The sequence below is a fragment of the Suricata suricatta genome, chromosome X, assembly GCF_006229205.1.
Source record: "Suricata suricatta isolate VVHF042 chromosome X, meerkat_22Aug2017_6uvM2_HiC, whole genome shotgun sequence".
In the NCBI taxonomy this organism is placed as follows: Eukaryota; Metazoa; Chordata; class Mammalia; order Carnivora; family Herpestidae; genus Suricata; species Suricata suricatta.
In genome coordinates, this window is record NC_043717.1 from 15,885,537 (window position 1) to 15,902,385 (window position 16,849).

The 16,849-nt window shown below is 37.2% G+C and overlaps 1 non-coding gene across 1 annotated transcript; it reads right to left on the reverse strand.

The window, feature by feature from the left end:
• Positions 1-11,343: 11,343 nt before the first annotated feature.
• On the reverse strand, positions 11,344-11,450 carry LOC115284482. Its single transcript, XR_003905235.1, has one exon. It is a non-coding gene; the product is annotated as a U6 spliceosomal RNA (small nuclear RNA).
• Positions 11,451-16,849: the final 5,399 nt, after the last annotated feature.

Consider the following 16,849-nt stretch of genomic DNA (forward strand, 5'->3'; position numbering starts at 1 on the left):
GCCATCCTATTTGCTCATGGATGGAGCTAACTGTCTCTTGGTAATGGGTAAGATTTCTTCTAAGCTAGGTTGCCAAATAGCAGTGTGGGTAGGTAGATGGAACATTTCTATATAATAAAGAGTTGTGGCTTAGTTGCTTCTATAACAGTGGATGTTATAGAGTGTAGTGTTGATATCATATTGATGAAGAAATCTTTTATGGCAGGCTAAAGATAAATGAAAGGCTGAATAAAGATAGGTCTCAGTGGTGGAAAAATTTTGTCATCTGACTCAAAAAGTGGAATTTAACAGTCCAATATTAGATTTGCAGCTACCTTGATCAGAATCCATTATCCATGTTGTGGATATAAATCTCCATTTTTTAATTTTGCTTTTTAGTTACAAACAATAATGTAAGATAGTCCATTTTTCTACCATTACATAAAGACAGATTTCACTGAGAAAGAAAGCAAATATTCTATTCTACTTTTTTTTTTTTAAAGAAAATGACTCTCATCAACACTGAATAAATAGAAATATACATTTGAAGGAAATTTCAACATCACTATGGTTCATACTAACAAATCAGTGTTTCTCACATATTCTATTAATTAAGAGGCCACTATTGTGGGGTCAAACACCCTACTAAAGTGATTTGTATTACTTATTTCCATTATCCCAATTAAACTCATAAAATCTGATAGTATAACAGATGCTTCTCAGTATTTTAGGGAGGCAAAAATGAAATAAATAAGTGATTGGGTACTGTCACGGGCAATTTATATAGGAGTAAAATGAAACACATTGAGGCTACTTGAAACATGATCAATATAGGTTCTATCAATGCCCATCTATATCATTTTAGCACTTAGTGTTCCTGTCCATGATGTATTAATTCAAGCACATGGGATTACTTATCTCAGAATTTCCTCTGGCCACAGGAGCATGCCCAGTCCATACAAGGGGCAGGCCAGAAGTGCCAGGGAATTAACTGTCCTGGGAGCAGCCATCTACCAACAATGAATGAGAGTAGTGAATAAATATCTCAGCTTCCTTTCCCCATGTGTTGTCCTTTATACTGTCTTCCAGGGGTCCCCAGCATGTTGAGCCCCTGTTTCCTACATCAGTAACATTAATGCTCAGAAACATACCACTATTGACTTCCTTCCCTTCTCTGTCCCAATTCTCCACTCCCCTACCAGTGCTTCCTGGGATCACTTACCAAATAAACTACCTCCACTGAAATTCTTTTACTAAGATCTGCTTCTAGGGAAACTTTAACTAGGATAATCATTAAGGGAGAAATGATCTCATAGGAGTCCAAGAACTGGCACTGGAATGAGACTCCATCTCATGGCAGATGGGTTTGGCATTGGGATCTTATGATTATTCACTATGAGTTTCCACTACTACACAAAACATGTTGTTTTCCTTTATAAGTCTTTTCTCCTATTTCCTCAAAACTAATTTCTCACCCTCTATTTTGCAGATTTTTTCTTAACTTTGGGGCTCCTACTTATTCATAAATTTGAGTTACTCATGACATTGACTCACTCATGGCCTATCCTGACCCTCCCACTTCTCTCTACTTTATGAATTTTCAGTTTCAGTCTTCATTGTTAATCATAGGAGTCTAATTTCATTTTCCATTCAAATGGTAGAGTGAAAATCTAATATACTCAATCTTTGAGCAGAGCTAATTACAATAGATTACTGATGAGGAGTTAAGCATCATCCAATCCAGAACACCAGATTTCACTCTGTGAAAGAGGCACTATTAATAATGAAGCCAGGACAATGGCTACAAACCAGGACTGTTCTGACCAAATTAGGTTATATGGTCACCTGGACATATGACACTTATCAATTTAAACTGACTTTTCTATGATTGGTTTCTCAGTGATTATCAAATTAGTTATGACCTTTATATGTGAAAGGAGGTGTGGGGGATGGCTGGCACATGATCATTCATTAAAGAAACCACTAATTTTATAAGGAAAAAAATAAAAATATGGTCAATGTTAAGTTATAGAACATTTGTACTATAGGACAATGAGAACTGTTACAGATTAACAAGGATTCTTATACCTAATTTCACCAAAATTATCCACTCTTTGATGTACTATCAGAACACTTTCTAAGGCTGAGAATAACTTGGTCATGAATTCAGCTTTGGCCTATTTTGTAAAGATGTAAAGCCATTGGTAAAACATCATTCCTCAACATAACAATGCAAATAAGTATTGATGAAGTTGGAGCATGAAATCCTATTGTATCCACTCAGTATTAGGATTTATTTAATGGTCATGGTAGCCATTGATGTCTCAGATGGCTTGGCATGTAATGGAAATTAAAACATTCAGAAGTATACTCACAGGTGTTTCGGATACATTGAATAGGAAGGGAAGTTCTTGATATTACACAGGAAGCAAATAGTTTCAGTATCTCACCTCTCTGAAAATTAAAGAAGTTTGTCCAACCATTATTTTACATCAATGTATTAAAAAAGATTTATCTTTCTAGGTTGAACTTCTAAAAATCATTTCTAAAATTATTTCAGAAAGATTTCAGAGAAGGTCTATTTCTTTCTATGGAATTTCAGATACATGAGGTACCTTAGCTTTTTTTCTATTACAGGATACTAAAAAGATATAAGCTTTCAATAGTCTCTGGGTATGTTGAGCAGGGACTAGATGAGAGAGTAGTAAGGAGTTCCAGGTTCAAGTTTCATCTCAGCTACTTTTGTCTCTAAATCTGTTTGTTCATCTGAGATATGAGCAAACTGAGCTAAGTCAGACTTTCCATTTGGGCCCTGCTGGTCGATAGCGCTCCATGTGTCACATTCTCTCTTATGTGCTTCAGCTCCTTGAGTCCTTCTTTTGGGTCCTTGTACAAGTCAGTCACTTCTGCCATAGGACCTTTGCATGAGTTATTATCTGCATTTGAAATGCTCTTTCTTCTAAATCCCACCTCCAAACATCATGCTTGGTTAATTCCTATTTATCATTTTGATGAAGTCAAGGGTTGGTTCCTCAGGAAAACTTTGCAGAATCCTCATTTTGGGTCAGATTCCTGTTACCTATACATTTATAACCACATTTCATTCCTTATTTACTCAGTTCACTAATTTGTGTGATTATTTTATTAATAAATAAATTATCCAGTAGTTCCAACTCTGTAAGAACAAGTCTATCATAGATTGTATTTTCCAAAGATGGTTGCAATAATATCACCTATCCCACATGGTTTTCTACAATGTGACTTTCTGATTTTCCCACGAAGAAGTGGAATTTAATTCCTCTCTCTTTGAATTGGGGAAAGCCTATGACAATTTTATGAATAGAATATATCAGAAGTGACACTTCATAACTTCACAGGCTAAATCATAAAAGGCAATACAATTCTCTCCTTGTTCACTGGAATACTTGCACTTTGAACCCTGAATCACCATGTATGAAGTCCAACTTCCCTGAAGCTCCTGTGCTGTAAAGAAGCCAAATATTCCAGTTGGCAGTTCTAGTCTTCATATTATTCCAATCAGATGCCAGACATATGAGTAAAAAGTCTTTGATAATTCCAATCTCTAGCAATTAATTTGCCTCTAGCGATTGAAACGTCCCAGCTGAGGTCCCAGACATCAAGAAGCAAAGACAAACTACCCTTCTGGTGCTACCGTCATAACTGCTGACCCACAGAACCATGAGCATAATAAAATGTTTGCTTTACGCTGCTACATTTTGAGTGATTTAGCCTGTGAAGTCATGAAGTGTCACTTCTGTTACTCAGAAAGAGGAAATAGAACAGAAGGGCATATCTGTCTTTCTTACGGAGGTGTCCCAATTGCCCAACACAATGTCAGTGATACCTAATAGGTGCTCAATATATATTTACAGAAAGAATAAATACATACCCATGCCTTTAAATTATTCTCCCAACACCTTACAGAAAGTTCTCTTCCCTCCTCTGTTATGACATCATATACAGCCTTCAGTGGCCAATCATGGAACTTTTAGTCAACAGTGTTAGTGAGTTCTGTAAAAATCTATACATAATATAAAATCTCATGAAAATAAATGAGCCATAAAACTATTTGGTTTTTACAAATTCTTCAATTAACTGATCTCTCTTCAAGTCTATTATAATTACTGTTGCATCTTTACTTACTAACCAGTTTATCAGATTATCTATCTCTTTATCCTCATCAAGGACTTGGTGGTTTTAAAGTGATATTGGCAAAATCACTATCTTAATGTGCTAAGAGCAATGGGAATTTGACTTTATGAGTTGACTATATCAGAAGGAAATTAAGCTGTGGAAACTTGGAGATCCTTACCACTAATTTATTAAAGGCAAGGTCCAGTGAAGATGCAGAAGGGAGCATCTGAAAAAAGTAAAAACGGACTTTGCCATGTGGACAGATAATCTTTTAAGCTGCTAGAAGGTGACACATTTAAGGAATTACTGTTAGCCTTCCTTGTATACTATTACATTTTTTAAAAAAATCTGTCAGTTCTAATTACATAGTGATATTGTATGAAAAGAGAATCAAGCCAAAGGAAAGTCCAAGAACAAAGAGAAGCAACTCAACTGTGGTTTATTTTTTAAAAAGCCCATTTTACAGAAAGAAGAGAGAAATAATTGAGCTATAACAGCTCTCCAAGAAGTTGTTTGGAGGAGACGAGCCTAACACTAAACAAAGATCTCAGTGAAAACTATCAGCTGTGTGAACAGCTTTCACCAGTAAGAAAGGTGTGAAATGTGTCTGTATTTCTGGATGCCATGTAATATAATTGTAGAGCTACCATACACGGGGAAACTATTCAAGAAAGATTAATCTATTACTCACAAAATTAAAGGCAGTTTTAGAAATTAAAGTCCAGTTTCTGCTTTGTACTCCTTGTTTTTTCTTTCTAAATTGTACCTCCTTTTTATTTATTTATTTTTAATATTTATTTTTGAGAGACAGAAACAGAGAGTGAGCAGGGGACGGGCAGAGAGAGAGGGAGACAGACTCTGAAGCAGGCTACAGGCTCTGAGCTGTCAGCACAGAGCCCGACATGGGGCTCGAACTCACAAACTATAAGATCATGACTTGAGCTGAAGTCGGCCACTTAATCGACTGAGCCACTCAGGAGCCCCTGTACCTCCCTTTTAGATGAGACACAGGAGTGCTGGACTCAGCAGCCACACTCAGCATTGATGATCTACTTGTGTTTGCATGTGAGCTTCACATATATTTACATATGAAACATATATATGGGCAAGTATATATATATTTCATAAATACATACTGACATTATGATGACAGTGATACTTAGTAGGTGCTCAGTATATACTTGTGGAATGACTGAATAAACGCCTATGTCTTTAAGTTGCTCTCCCCAACACCTTGCAAAAATGTACATGTATTTCTCTCTCTTTAATCATATACATACAGATGCCACATATTTACTCCTTCATTTTGGCAAACTATTCTCAGATATATAAATTCAAAAATGCACAGATATCAGTAGGGAAATTAACAGTAGGATTTGCATAATATAGAAGGAAGGTAAATATCAAATTCATTTCCAAAGTTTCGTGTGTGTGTGTGTGTGTGTGTCTGTGTGTGTGTGTGCATGTGTAGGTTTTCATGTCAGTTATTTGCCTGTTACTCTCAGATCCATTTCCTGTCCTTTTATGCCTCTCTCTGTAGAGAAAGGAACAAGCAATGTGTCAAGAAAAGGATATGTGTGGAGGCGCCTGGGTGGCTCAGTTGGTTAAGCGTCTGGCTTCGGTTCAGGTCATGATCTCACGGTTCATGAGTTCGAGCCCCGCATCAGGCTCTGTGGTGACAGCTAGCTCAGAGCCTGGAGCCTGTCATCAGATCCTGTGTTTCCCTCTCTCTCTGACCCTCCTCTGCTCCTGCTGTCTCTCTCTCTCTCTCTCTCTCAAAAAAATAAAATAAAAACATTTTTAAAAAAAGAAAAGAAAAGGATATGTGTAAAGGAACCACATATCCCAGACTCCATTGCTGACTGGCTCTCAAGCATGATAAACCATTTGGAAGCTCTGGTGGAGGACTAGATTGTTGAAGGAAGGGAGAAGGAAGAGAGTATCTCCCACTCTTTCTCTGTTTTGTCAGTGTCCCTTCCATGTCTCCAAGTTCTGATACACAGCCTCTCCCTCCCCCGTCCCAGCTTCCCCAGTCAGACATGCCATGATTAATTTCCCTTGAACTTCTCTGATTCCAGGGCTCTGGTAATACCACTTCCTCTGTTCTCCTTCAAACCTTAGATGGGTAGTGGTATTGTATGGTCACGAATCTCTGGGTTAGCTACCTGTCTCCTGTTTGGTTCCTTAGATCTTTATCATCTTTATGATAAGCTTTCTGGAATAAGTTCCTCATATTTGAAATATTTAGCATAATTTCCATCTTTTGACAGCTCTCTGATACAATTCTTGGTATGGGGTAGTCCCAACCCAGATCCTCAAAATGGACTCTGTTTGGGGTTAAACACAATTATGACTTCCCTGTGGGTGAAAAATGGGATATCAATAAGCCATGATCCTAGTAGACCATGACATCGTTTATAACTTGAATGAAAAAAAATTTTGCTAGTCATAGTAATCTAGTCAGGTATGTTGATGATGACACAAATTAATATAGATATTTTGTGTTAGAAGTTTTAAATGAGCCTTTAGCTTGTGCTTAATTAAAACAATTCACAGATGCCTGCTTTTTTTTGTTTTAACTCTACAGCCAAATGCTTTAGGTAAGAGATGATGGCATGGTAAGGGACTAATTGTTATTCTGTTAAGAATTTTTGTGGCTTGTTTTTAAGGGCTTAACTCTATCTCCACTCTAACAGAAGACCAAGCGCTTACATCACAAGCATGAGCTGCAGAAGTGCAAAGGAGTAGAAGAAACTTGTACTACAAAATCATGAAAAATCTTTGTTCAAAACCTCAAATTTTGAAATCATATAGTATTGAGGAAATCTTTTTAGCTCATATATGTTTTTAAAACAGGAATATAGAGTGAATAGAAGATTCACAGTCTAAATCCTTTAGAACATCTACTTTTAAGAACTGTATCGTATATGTGGTCCTAGGAAGATAAGACAGTTACAAAACATTGCCTAAATACAAGACACAATGATCCAATGGATATAATTGTTTGAAACGGAAGAGTTAAATATTTGGAAATCCCTAAAGTTGGCTTTCTTGATCATCTGGGAAAATGACATCCTTTATATCAGGAATGGGGTGTTCCTATTAATCACTGGGCCTTAAAAACTATCAATTCTGAGTCATGATAAATAACTTCACTCTTACTGCAAAATGACTCACAAACAACTTAGAGCCCAAGAGATTATTTAGTAAGCTATATTGCATCATTTGGGGGTGTCTTGGTGGCTCAGTCAGTTGAGCGTCCAACTCTTGATTTCAGCTTACCATGAACCATGATGTCATGGTTCATGAGTTTGAACACCGCGTTGGACTCTGCACTGACAGTAAGTAATCTCTGCCCTTTCCCCCACTCATGCTTGCTAGCTCTCTCTCTCTTTCTCAAAATAAGTAAACTTGAATAAATTCAGTTGGCTATCTTTCTTATTTAAAAATCAATATCTATATGGGCCTATAGATAAATACCCTTCCAGAAGAGATAATATCAGAAAGTAGCCCATGAAACTGTAATATTTGTAAGGTGCTTTAGTATTACACAGAAGATTTTGTTGTTACTGTGACCTAAATTTTTGTGAAGCTGTAACTGCCTCTAGTTTTCTTATTCCCTTCTTTGGCACTCAGAAATTGACAGGTGTGCTGGATTTGAAGAATCACATAAAATGTTCCATGAGACCATTTTTAGCTTATTCCCTAATTTAATTTAGTAGATGCAGAGGATGCCATATAGAATTTTATTTTCTGTGCTGTAATATATATTTATGTGTGCAGGACTTTTCCAGGTCTTAGATGAGGAGTATGAATTCCCTGTTAATCTACTGTCTTCAAGGTTAATCAGAACAGAAAAATAAAAAGAAACTCTCTCTAGGTTTGCCAAAAGGTGAAAAAAATATTTTAAAGCTTAAACTTACATGATGAAATTTACAAATATGAAAAAGACTAATAGGACGCAGTGTTGCCAGAGATGAAGGGAGACAGACAACTGCCCTTCCAAAGGGCAGTTTAAGACAGCAAATCAATTTTTAGGATTTTGTCTTAAGGAAATGATCACATAGGTATAATAGGCCCAAGGATATTAATCAGAGCATTAAACAAAGGGGAATGGAAACAAAGATAATAGTTATCAATAGGGCATCAGTCAAGTAAAATATGGTAGTTTATGTCTTAATTTGGTTTCTTTAGACTTGTGTTATCCAAACTGGTAGCCACTAGCCACATGTAACTAATAAAATCTTCATATGTGGCTAGATACACAACCAACGTCAAAGACGCAATATGAAAAAAGAATGTATAATATCTCATTAATAATGTTTATTTTGATTCTCTGTTGAAATGATAGTTTTTATGTATTGGGTTAAATAAAACATTATTGAAATTAATTCCATTTGTTTCTTTTTACTTTTTAATGGGGTTACTAGAAAATTTTAAATCATATATATGACTCCTATTTGTGGCTTAGATAATATTTCTAGGAACTGCACCACTTAGAAGCAAAGCTTGAGATAAGGATTTATAGACAAGTAATTTATTAAGGAAACGATTCTAGGTGAAACTAGTATAAGAGCACGAAAAGCAAGAGAGGGAACCAGAGGAAGCCGAGCCAAGATGTGATCAGATGAAGTCTCAGTCTTAGCCTCATAGTGCATGGAGTTCTGGAGCATAGATTACCTCAAGAGTTTGTCCCACTTTGCGGCCAAAGAGGTGGGCTTTCACACCCTGACACCAGTCACATCAATCCTTAGCTATGGGGGCACCATGCAAATGTATCAATACTCAAGCATTTCTGGCCGGCTGTGGCACTGAAGCAGTTCCAGTAGTCCAAGGGACACCCTTGTAAAGATCACAGGTGCAAGTCACTGTAAGTAAAGCATAGAGGAAGTGGAATATGAGGACACAGAATAAGTAATAGGGATCTCAGGGGGTAAAAATAGTCCACTGACAGTATTAGCCACACTTTATACAATGAAATCCTATGCAGTAATTTTGTAACTTAGATTTGTAGATATAGAAAACACCGGTTACATAGAGTGGTACATTAAAAGCATGTTAGCAAACATATGTAGTATGATTCTATGTATATAAAATTGTATAGATATTCATATCTACATAACAAGATGTTTGGAAGGATTTTCCACCAAAACATTAATATATTTTAAGTCTGAATTGTGATGTTTCACTGACAGTTTATTATTTCTTTTTATTTGATTAATTTTTAAATAACGTATTTATATATTAGAAAAACAATAAAACAATTGAATGCATTAATAAAGTACAAGTGATAAGTAAAACCTAAGATTTCAGATATAAGAACATTTGAAATTTTAATGGACATAAGCCTTGGTTATCTATCACATTTTTATACCTGGAATGCATTTGGTGATGTGATCATGGCTGACATTCATCTGGTATGTATTTATATGGTCAAAGGGCCAGCATCTATTCTGGTTGGTCAATGTATGCTGTGCTTATCAGTAACTTGATGAAGAGAATCTATATGATATAAGTGTATATGGTCAAATCAGCCCTGAGTTAACTAGAGAATAAAAGAGGACACGAGATCAGAGGACCCAAGATTCAGTACAATCTAAATGACATAAACAAACATCTTGAGTTATTACAGAACAAAATATCAACATTTTAAATAGAGATAGGAGTGGCACCTGGGTGGTTCAGTGTGTTAAGCTCTGAATTCTACTTAAGTCTTGAACTCATGGTTTGTGGGTTCGAGTCCCAGTAGGGCTCTGTACTGACAGCTCAGAGCCTGGAGCCTGCCTTGGATTCTGTGTCTCCCTCTCTCTCTGTTGCTCTCTGACTCACATTCTCTCAAAAATAAACAAACATTAAAATTTTTTAAAATAAATAATAAAGATAGGATAAAAAACAGTGCCTTGAAGAGCCATATCAAAGCCTGAGGCAAAAAGGAAAATCTGTAATATTTTGCTAAAAATGTTTATATTTTGTTAATGATGAATTCTTGCATGAATTTTGATTTTATAAGGTATTGCATTAAAATATTATTCATTTTGAATACTAAGATTTATGGTGCCCCCATTAATTCTGCACCCTAGGAAAGTGCCTCACTCGCCTCATTTACTCACTAGATTCTCCCTAGTCCAGCCCTGACTTGGTGTCTCATGAAATAACCTTAATCTAACTAATCATTTGGTACATAAAAGCCATATGATATATGAAACATTTGGTTACTTTTGGGATACTTGATTTGCATTGTGAAAAGTAGATCTTGAAGGAAATCCTTAAGAATTACGTAGCACTCAAAATCAAAACATATTATATGCCTATTTAGAAAGATCAATACAACATGAGTGGTAGGTAATGATTAAGAAGAAATAAGTATAAAATGTACAGAGTGACTGACTCTTTTACATAATCACTTGAAATGGAGTGAAATGAAACAGAACTTGTACTGCAGGAAATGAGCTCTGTAGCAGATGCTGTTGGTTCTCTGACCATAGCTCCTAGACACACGCTGTTCCAAAATATGTTGAGGGCATTGGAAGGAAAATAAATACCTCAGTATCCTTGCACATTGTCGGGTAGAAAAGGGAGTAGACAGCTCATAGCTTGCTTTCCATTCTTGCCAGAGTTCCTCAGTGGCACTGAGCCCCATTTGCTCACAGTGACAACATGTTTGATAAAGCTCTCTGCATTGGCTTCCTTCCCTTCCCTGTTTGAATTCCCCTCTTCCTACCAGGGCATCCTGGGATCACCTTCCAAACAAATTACCTGCAGTTGAACCCTTGATGCAGGGTCTGCTTTGGGGAGGATTCCAAAGGAAGATAATCTCCCTGGGACAACTCAATGAAATAATGAATTTAGTAATTAATTTAGTAATTTAGTAATTAATACAGACTGATCACTCCCAAATCCTTGAATTTGATACAGCTTTTCTGGTGTCTTTTACCAAAAAAATTAAAAAAATAGATATGGGAAATACCTCATTTTATAGGCTTCCTTCCCCTCTGCCCAAAGTGCATCATGCTTGAAAGCAACTTTTCATGAGCAGGAGTGTACAATCTTGATATAAAAACATTAGGCACATAATAAAAAATGAATAATTTTGAACTACTGTCCCCAAAGCCTCTATGTAATGACAGCTTTTATGGTTCAGTGTTGACAAGTGACAAATGCAGGCCAACTGTGTACATCCGCAGAATAAACTATTGAACAGCTTCAGGGGGAGACTGTTTCTTACAAATGAATCTGCGTGTCACCCTTGTGCGGGGGCCGTGCTGATCTTCTCTATGCCGTTCCAGTTTTAGTATATGTGCTGCTGAAGCAAGTACTGTTTTTTACAAATGAAACAGGCCCAGTTGAACAGAATTTGTTCAAAAGCCATTAGCAACCTTTGGCATTTCATTTGGACTTCCATATGCTTGCCATTGGGGCTGCATTAATATTTGAACATCACACTAACAAAACACAGATACATCAAGGCAGTGGAAAGACAAGGTATAAGAACTGTCTTCCACTCCATCCAAATAAATCAGCATAATAATACTTAGGAGCCAATATTTATCTGTGTTCTTTTAAAATATACAACAGAGAAACAGATGAGGTATGTTACCATAAAGAACAGTGGTCTTTGCATGTCCCAAATTAAATCCTTTTTTTCTCATCTTAGAATCTAAATGTCCTGCTTGTTTATAATTGTTTTGTATCATTTACCACTGGAAAATAGTGTATTATACAGAGGTCAGTCCAGTAGTATTCTAATTCACACCTGAAAATCCCAGACATTCCATATTTGAATGTTCCTAGCAATATTCATGATAGCCAAAAAAGTGTACTCACCCCAAATGTCCATCTACAGGTGAATGGATAAGCAAATCATGTTATATACATGCAATGAAATATTACACAATAGAAATGAACAACAGAGATGAATCTCAAAAACATGCATTAAGTGAAAGGAACCAGACACAAAAGGGTATATACTACATGTTCCATTTACATGAAATTCTAGAAAAGGGAAACCTAATCTAGGGCATCTCCTAGATGAATTTCAGGAGAGGTAGAAGGGGGATGGGTAGACAAAGAGGAGAAGGAAGGAGCAGAAGAAAACAAAAGCACATTTGATGTACTTCAGAATTTTGTCTGTAAACAATACTATTTCTTTATCATCACCCTGATTTCTCATGCCCAAGAGAATCATTTTAGTGGTAGGGGTGTGGTAGTGAGGAGGGATAAAGGTGTTAAAGTATGGGCATGAATCTCTTGGTGATACCCTGAAGTCCAAAATTTGGAGATAATCTTTAGTGTGAACCTGACCTAGATCAATGTTTCTGGAAAGTTAGTGAACATGGGAATCATGTGCAGAGCTATGAAACATGAAGATGCCTGGTTCCCTATAGAGACCCTGACGCAACAAGTCTGGAGTAGGGCTGAACTTGCCTATTTCTAGCAAGCTTCTGTGTGGTGTTGATGCTGCTGATCAAGTGACTACACTGTGAGTAGACTTGATCTAAAGCCCTAGAGGGATTCCAAGGCAAGAATAAAATTGTATACTTAACTATTGCTGAAAATTATTGTTTCCATGAGTAAGGCATGTAGGTTCAGAAGTTTTATAGTATAGAGGACTTACTCCAGAAAGCTCTGAATTTCTTTTTTTGCTCTAAATTTGGCCAGATTTCAATGAGGACTCTTTTAGATTTGCTGATTAGAGGAGACAAATGTGCTTTTAAAATATATCCTGGTTGCTTACCACTTCTTTCTTAGAAATTTCCCTGTGCCATTTGTAGGTATGTGCAGGGACCTCTTGTCCTGCAGTCAGGATGCAAGAGTTCATTGTCTGGGCCATTTCAGATGGAAGTTAATGGTTTTGTGGTCCCCAGAAAATATGATTAACTTCACTATACTGGTATTTTTAATGTCAACATCACCAATATTAGATGGGAGATGTCTGCATTGGATGCCTGCTTCCAATTAAGACCTTTAATTTATGATAAATGGATACATTTCAATCATGTCTGCCTTACATTCAGTGTATGCTTGGTTGATCAACTATAAAAGATGCCAGGGCTGCAATTGAGGTCAAGGAGGCTGCTTCCTGCTTTCTCCTCTAGGGTTTTTATGGCTTCCTGTCTCACATTCAGGTCCTTTATTCATTTTGAGTTTATTTTTGTGAATGGTGTAAGAAAGTGGTCTAATTTCATTCTTCTACATGTTGCTGTCCAGTTTTCCCAGCACCATCTCCTAAAGAGGCAGTCTTTTTTCCATTGGATACTCTTTCCTGTTTTGTCAAAGATTAATTGACCATACACTTCTGGGTCCAGTTCTGGGCTCTCTATTCCATTCCGTTGGTCTATGTGTCTGTTTTTGTGTGAATACCATACTGTCTTGATGATGACAACTTTGTAGTAGAGGCTAAAGTCTGGGATTGTGATGCCTCCAGTTTTGGTTTTCTTTTTTTTAAATTTTATTTATTTATGTATTTATTAATAGTTTATTTTCAAATTGGATTCCATATAACACCCAGTGCTTCTCCCTACAAGTGCCCCTTACCGTGACCATCACCCCCTTCCATCCCTCCCCCTCCCCCTCCAGTCCATGGTTCATTTTCAGTATTCAATAGTCTCTCATGATTTGTGTCCCTCACTCTCCCCAACTCTCTTTCCCCCTTCCTCTCCCCATGGTCCTCTGTTAGGTTTCTCCTGCTAGACCTATGAGTGCAAACATATGGTACCTGTCCTTCTCTGCCTGACTTTGGTTTTCTTCTTCAATATTACTTTGACTATTCGGGGTTTTTTGTGGTTCCATACGAATTTTAAGATAGTTTGTTCTAGCTTTCAGAAGAATGCTGGTGCAACTTTGATGGGGATTGCATTGAATGTGTAAATTGCTTTGGGTAATAAAGACATTTTCACAATGTTTATTCTTCCGATCCATGAACACAGAATGTTTTCCCATTTCATTGTGTCTTCTTCGATTACTTTCATAAGTCTTCTATAGTTGTCAGCATACAGGTCTTTTACATCTTTGGTTAGATTTATTCCTAAGTATTTTATGGTTTTTTGTGCAATTGTGAATGGGATCAGTTTTTTGACTTCTCTTTCTGTTGCTTCATTTTTGGTGTATAAGAATGCTACCAATTTCTGTACATTGATTTTGTACCCTGCAACATTACTGAATTTATTGATCAGTTCTAGAAGGCTTCTGGTGGAGTTGATTGGGTTTTCCATGTAGAATATCATGTCATCTACGAAAAGTGAAAGTTTGACTTCTTCTTTGCTGATTCTGATGCCTTTTATTTCCTTTTGTTGTCTGATTGCTGATGCTAGGACTTCCAGCACCATGTTAAACAACAGTGGTGAAAGTGGACATCCCTGTTGTATCCCTGATTTCAGGGGGAAAGCTCTCAGTTTTTCCCCATTGAGGATGATATTAGCTGTGGGCTTTTCATAAATGGCTTTTCCCCAAAGGCAAGGGAATCAAGAACAAAAACGAACTATTGGGACCTCATCAAGATAAAAGTCTTCTGCACTGCAAAGGAAACAATAAAAAAAACTAATAGGAAACTGACAAAATGGGAAAAGATAGTGTCAAATGGCATATCAGATAAAGGGCTAGTATCCAAAATCTACAAGGAACTCACTAAACTCCCTACCCACAAAACGAATAATCCAGTGAAGAAGTGGGCAGAAGATCTGAACAGACACTTCTCCAAAGAGGACATCCAGATGGCCTACAGGCACATGAAACAATGCTCAGCATCACTCATCATCAGGGAAATACAAATCAAAACCACACTGAGATACTACCGTACACCGGTCAGAGGGGCTAAAATGAACAAATCAAGAGACTATAGATGCTGGCGTGGATGTGGAGAAATGGGCACCCTCCTACACTGTTGGTGGCAATGTAAACTGGTACAGCCACGCTGGAAAACAGTATGGAGGTTCCTCAAAAAACTATCAGTAGAACTCCCTTATGACCCAGCAATAGCACTGCTAGGGATTTACCCAAAGGATACAGAAATGCTGATGCGTAGGAGCACACGAACCCCAGTGTTCATAGCAGCACTTTCTACAATAGCCAAATCATGGAAAAAGCCTAAATGTCCATCACCGGATGAATGGATCAAGAAGATGTGGTATGTATATATACAATGGAGTACTATCTGGCAATGAGAAAGAATGAAATCTGGCCATTTGTAGCAAAGTGGATGAACCTCAAGGATGTCCTGCTAAGTGAAATAAGTCAGGCAGAGAAGGACAGATACCATATGTTTGTACTCATAGGTCTAACGGGAGAAACCTAACAGAGGGCCAGAGGGAGGGGAAAGGGGAAAGAGAGCTGGGGAGAGAGAGGGACACAAACCATGAGAGACTATTGAATACTGAAAACGAATTGAGGGCTGAAGGGGGGAGGGGAGGAAGGAGGGTGATGTTCATGGATGGGAGGCACTTGCGGGGAGAAGCACTGGGTGTTATATGGAAACCAATTTCACAATAAACTATTATTAAAAAAATTCCAGGGCTGTTTTGGCACACAATGACAGACTGAGTCAGATCACAGAAGAAGGCTCACTATTTTTATGGTTCCTTGAATAATTATATTAAACCAGAAAATTTCAGAAAAGGGTAATAAATGAGATGTTGTTCTTTGTTCCATAAATGTATGTGAACATTTGGAAAACGGGGAAAGGTGTTTGTAGATATCACCACCCTAACACAAACCCTATTAGCATTTAGGTATTTTCTTCCAGTCTTTGGACTATGCATAGAATCATTTAGAGGGGTATAAATATACCCCTGAATTGATTCCTGAATTGTTTTCCACCTCATATATCCCAAGCTTTACTTTCTCAGTTTTTATGTAGTCTATTCCAATTATCTACTGCTGCTTAGCAAATCATTCTAAAACTTGGTGGCTTAAAACAAGAAGATTAATTTGGATCAAGCATCTTTGATTTGGGCAAGGCTTGGCAGGATAGTTCAATGTCAGTTATCCCAACAACAACGTGGATATTTCAAATGCTAGGGGTGGAAATTATTCAATGACTTGTGCACTTGCATGTTCCTTGACTGATGATGACTGTTGGCTTAATTTGGGCTGTCAGCAGGAACACATGTGACCTCTCCACATTGCTTGGACTTCTTCAAAACATGGTATCTGGATTCCAAGGATGAGCTACTCATGAGAATGAGCCAGGTAGAAGCTGTATCATCTTTTATGAGCAAGTTTCTGAAGTTATATAGCATGATCTCCATCACTTTTTATTCATTAGAAATGAGTCACTAAGTCCAGCCCATATTCAAGGAGAAGGAAATTACACTCCCGCTTTTTTTATGGAGCATTAAAGAATTTGCTGATATATTTTATAAAATGATGACATAATATTCTATCAAGTTAATATACCAAGCTTAAACATTTCTCCTATAGTTACAGATTTAGGTTGTTCCCATTCTGAGACTGTAATTAACATGTTTACTTAGCAGGTCTTCTAGAAGTAATTCATAGTGCACTATATCAGCTAGTTTCCAAAAGAACATTTGTGTACACTTATGAACACTTTTCATTTTGATTTTTAAAGGTGTAACTAAGACACTCTGGAAAACAGTGTGGAGGTTCCTCAAAAAACTATCCATAGAACCCCCCTATGACCCAGCAATAGCACTGCTAGGGATTTACCCAAGGGATACAGAAGTGCTGATGCATAGGGGCACATGTACCCCAATGTTCA